This window comes from Garra rufa, chromosome 2, assembly GCF_049309525.1.
Source record: "Garra rufa chromosome 2, GarRuf1.0, whole genome shotgun sequence".
NCBI lineage: Eukaryota > Metazoa > Chordata > Actinopteri > Cypriniformes > Cyprinidae > Garra > Garra rufa.
In genome coordinates, this window is record NC_133362.1 from 64598620 (window position 1) to 64604266 (window position 5647).

Here is a 5647-nt window from a genome sequence, read left to right on the forward strand (position 1 = left end):
AACTCCTAGACACCCTACAAGGGTCAAAGGTTTGATATTAGGATTGACTTGCCACACCTAATATCCGCAAACCACTCTAAACTGAATGGGAGCCAGAGAGCTCCATGCAAGATAGGTCAAATCATTATACCACAGATGATGTCACCAGAAACTAAGATGAACGTCTCTAAATTTAAAACCTTAAAGTAACAAACGAACTTAATCGCAAAATTTGCTCAAAGGATCATTATACGAAAACAAATTTGAACAACAATATCTAGGTGAATTCGACCATTTTCCGGGTACTACATGTACCCGAATAACGTAATGCCCTGCACCAGTACAGTAACTGTCCTGAAAGTGTTGTCTTGTCGTTTGCTGTGTTTGTGTCTGCTTCTTCTGCCTTTGTTTCTCCAGCGCTCGTCGATGTCTTCTGCCAACAACACATCACCGAGCGAAAGGGGGATATGTAGGATCTCAGCGCGAATCAGACAATTCAGGAGATTCGATTAGAAGTTAAAACACTTCTACAGACTCAAATTCCACAAGAGGCCCCATCATAAATCTCACGAAGATTAATGGTCAAAGAAATGCACATCATGAACATCACATGTGTAAAGTCATTAGCGATATTGGTTGGTGGGTTCCCCCACACAGAGGACAGAGCCTGAAATTCCTTCTACACCCTCCTGACCTCTTTGTTCCTCACAGAACACATCCAATATGCCTTTCCATATATATACAGCTAAAATGTGCTAAAGAACTTAGGAGCAACTCATCATTTCTATGTATAACTTCCTATCATATATGTAACTCACACATTTGTCTATTATGTTTTAATCACTTATTGTGTATGTCCCTTTTGATAACTATTGAATAGTTTAATGGTTTATATTGGTGTTTGATATGCATGGTCTTGAAATTACATTCTTGAAATGTTTCTATAATCCAATTCTTTGTAAAATGTATTTTAGTCTTGTTATCAAAATCATGTCCAAATTTAACTTTGCCAAGAGCGGGAAAGTTGGGGACCATGGGACTGATAAGATAACATTGTGATTTATGGTTGGGAGGAGAAACCAGCAGTACCCCGACTTAGGACAATGTTCTAATTGGTCAAGACACCATTTGGGATGTGTCCAAAAGCTGAGTTTAAATACCCAGGACACCATCAAATCTCTCTCTTCTCTTACTCCTTACTCTTACGCTCTCAATCTCTTACGGCTTCGTGCCGCTGTGTTTCGACGCTGCCTGGCCTGCATGCCAGCTGCTCCTCTAAAGGAAACATGAGGAGATCATTACACTCCTGTCTTTTACTTTAATTCTTTTATTTCTTTCCGTTGAGAGTTTCGTGTTCTTGTTAAGTTTTGTGCAAGCCGCGACCGACCCAAACGTCTTCGCTGACCTGAAATTTAACAGCGCACAACTCGCATCCTCAGCCAAGCCAACACCCAAGACTTCACAAAGGACCACAGAACCAACCAATCAGCAACCTCGGCACAGAAAAAGGCAACGCAAGTAACCTCCAGGTTCTAACTGAACTGGTGCATTTGATATAAAGTTTAATAACCTCTTTGAGAGACTCAATACGAGGGTTAATTAAGTGATTGATGGTTGTTCAGGTCTAAGCAATTGCACATATTGCTATAAACTTGGGACTTCATATTTTCATTCCTTTAAACTCATTCTTTCCTCACTTTCTCTTTCTGCAACCTGTGTGAATGCGTGTGTTTATGTTAGATTAGTGTGTATGTGTTAGGTTTATCCAATAAAATCATATTTTTATTAGAAAAGATAAGTATCTTGTGTTTTGTGCTTACAAGTTAATGTCTTAAACTGATGATTTTGCTACTGTGCTAATATATAGTGTTTTCACTATATTCTGGATAGCAATATCCATTGCAGAGTCTCTGTTACACGGCTCGTGTAATGAATCGTGGGTCGACTCTGAACAGCCGTAAAACAGTGATTCTGTTCAAATTCCCTATTGAATCATATTCGATTCCCTTTGAGCTAAATTAAATGTAATTAATCCCTTACATCAATCAGATCAGAAGTAACTAGTAACTAGCTACTTGAGTACTTTTTCCATCGGATACTTTTTTACTTTTATGCTGATGATACACAGGGCAACTTTTTGAGCAATTTTATCGGGCAACTTTTTTTTGCAATATTATTTGGGCACTTTCCCATTGAAAATGGGTAACAGATTTCTATCTGGATAATTTAGATCAATCGTGGGCCCTGTATCTCACCTGGTTGCCCATTGACAGCAACATTTGCCAAAGTTGCCCGGTGTATCATCAGCCTTACTCAAGTAACTATTAAGACTGTTACTTTTACTCTTACTTGAGTAAATATTTCCATAAGTACTTGTACTTTTACTTGTGTACAGATTTTGGGTACTCTACCCACCTTTGACAAAAATAAACGATAAAAGTCGTGTTTGCACACTGATATGTTGGACTGAAAATTTATACTCAATTACAAGTACCGTTACGTTGCTGAAATTGTTCTCAATTACAAGTAAAAGTACTGGTGTTAAAAAAGTACTCAAGTAAAATTACAAATGACTATAATACTCAGAGTACTTATTACTTTTAAGCTGGTGGTATTTTTTGAATTATCCTTAATTGCTGAATCAGACAAGATCCAGACAATAAAGCACATGCTGCTTTTTTGATGTCATGGTACTGATCAATCTTAGCTGGTTGTTTCCTCCGGAGGGAAAAAAATCTAAGAGGAATTATACATATATAGGTCGTCTGACGTATGGTGGTCAGAAAAAACTCACCATTAAACTCCCTCATGCTTAAGTTGTAGAATTTATTAGTCTTTCCAAAAAACACGACACCAATGTGTGGTTCCAACAACTGCAGTCGAATCTTTCCGCCGGCATCCTCCACAGTGATGCTCCGTGTTTCCAGCTGTCTGCCTTGAAATTCAACGTTGTCCGACTCGGCCTTTAAATGCACAATGCACCCAGAGAACTCACCAATTTTAAAAATTATTAACAAAAAGTACACTAAGTAGAAATGAAACACAAATCATATTACTCATGACAGCTGTAAAAAAAATATATATATAAAAACAATGACTTACATGTTGCCTTGCACACATTTTTTGGATTTCAGCCACCGTCCTCTTCCACGAAAACTTCTTGTCGGTCACCACAGTCACATCTGTCTCTCTACCGCACAGTATGTCAATTGATTCAGAATGCAGCAGCACGGCTCGTCTTCAATGAGCCCAAGAAGGCCCATGTCACACCTCTCTTCATATCCCTGCACTGGCTACCGGTTACAGCATGCATCAAATTCAAGACACTGATGCTGGCCTATAGGACAGCCACCGGCTCATCACCGGCCTACCTCCATTCACTACTATGCATCTACACTCCCTCCAGAAGTCTGAGATCCTCTAGCGAAAGACGCCTTATTGTACCACCACAGAGAGGCATGAAATCACTTTCCAAAACATTCTCCTTCAATGTCCCTGCCTGGTGGAATGATCTTCCCACCCCCATCCGAAACGCTGACTCCATTACTGTCTTCAAGCGACTGCTGAAAACACATCTTTTTCGAAACTATCTGACTATCTTAAAAAAAAAAAAAAAAAAAAAAAACTCTCTTTCCTGATCTTCCCTTTCTAGCCCATACTCATCTGACAACGCCTGACATATGGTACTTTTGAGCACTTCCTATGTCGATCTGCCTCCTTAGGATGAATTATTTGTTGTATTCCCAATTGTAAGTCGCTTTGTATAAAAGCGTCTGCTAAATGAATGAATGTAAATGTAAATGTCAACGCCTTCACCAGATCGACCTAAGAAAATAAGACAAAACAGCAAATATTATTAAAAACTTGACACAGCAGCATTAACTTGTTTTATGTGAATTTAATGGCAAGATATAAAAACAGAAAGTATAGTGTTTTAAATGTACATTTAATAAAAAAAGTAGAGAAAAGTATTCCAAGATTGTTAAAAGCATCATCATATGGGTACAAAATTTTTTTTCTATTATGTGTGTTTGTGATTCTAGAGAGCAGTGCACGAACGGGACTTTTATTTTGCTCTGGTGATTGCTCTGGTGTCATAAAGCTGCGCGCTCCTCATCTTTTTTTCTTTTTATTGAAAATCAACAAATTTACAAATCAAACAGGCATTCAATTAACCAAAATATAAATTTCAAAATAATCAATTGCAAGTACATAAGGCAGACATAACTGTAAAGTATATACATAGTAGTAATCAAATTTAAGTTACAAAATCAAGATAAAAGAATATTACAATAAAATAAATAATTAAAATAAATACATTATATAATAATAAAAAAAGAAAAAAAGAAAAAACATTTACATTACTTTGCAAAGGGGTTCTAAAAAATTATAAATCACTAAACTCAGTGAAGAAGTTAGCTAGTGTAATAGCCTTATTGCTTGAAAGGGTACACAGAGACGAAGTGATAATTCTAAGATCGTTTATGAAATGAAGGAAAGAAGGGGCAGTTTTCAGAAACCTGCATTTGTGAATAAAAAATTTACCACAACATAGGAGGTTGTTAACCAGAAAGTGTTGTGTACAATCTTTTTTAAGCACTCCAAACTTAATTTGTTTATAATTTAGAAGGTTAATCTGGATATTGGCACAGGATATTCTGTTTTCTAAATGAGACCAAAACAACTTTGAATGAATACAGTTGAAGAAAATGTGCTCAGTGGTTTCAATATCATTTTCACAAAATTGACAAGAATTTTCTTCAATATTAAATATTGACCTAAGGGATTCTTTTGATGGATATATATCATTTATTAATTTAAATTGAAGTTCTTTTACTTTCGGGAAAATTGTAAAAGAGAGGTAACTTATTCTTATCTCTTTTAAATCTTTTGAATCAAAATCCTTAAAAATATTGTGACGTCGATTTGGGGAAAGTCTATTAATGAAAACACTTCTTATCAATAAGTTGGTACATTTTTGATCTCTCATAGAAAAAGAACCCAAACACAGAGATGGGAAAGAAAATATCACGGAATAGTGAGACAGAATTCCTTTGATCAACAATACCATACTTTATGGGATGGCATTTACAACTGTATAAAACTCTTTAGGATGGCATACAAATCCATGTTTCAGACAGAAATCATTGTAGCTGAGAATGTCACCATGGTTATCCATCATATCCAGTAAAGACATAATATTATATTTAACCCAATTTTCATAAAATAAAGACTTATTGCGCTGTAGAATAAAAGGATTATTCCAAATACAAGTCTTGTGAGGACTGAAATTGTGAGAAAATGCTAATTTGCAACACAACAAAACCTGTTGGTGAAAGAGAGACAATTTGAGAGGTAACTTGGACAGTTCAAAATCACATTTGACTAAAAAATTGAGACCACCTACTTTCCCAAACACTGAAGATGATATTGTATACCATATACTGTTTGTGTTGTTAAGAAATGATCTTAGCCATTGAGTTTTTAAGACATTATTCAATATTTCCAAGTCAATAACATTCAGACCTCCTTCTTCATAACTACGAATCAAATCATTTTTGTTTATATAGTGATGCTTATTCTTCCAAATAAAATTAAAGATTGTACTGTTATATTCCTTAATTAAATGAAAAGGGATAGCTAGTGATGAGGCTGGGTAGACAAATCT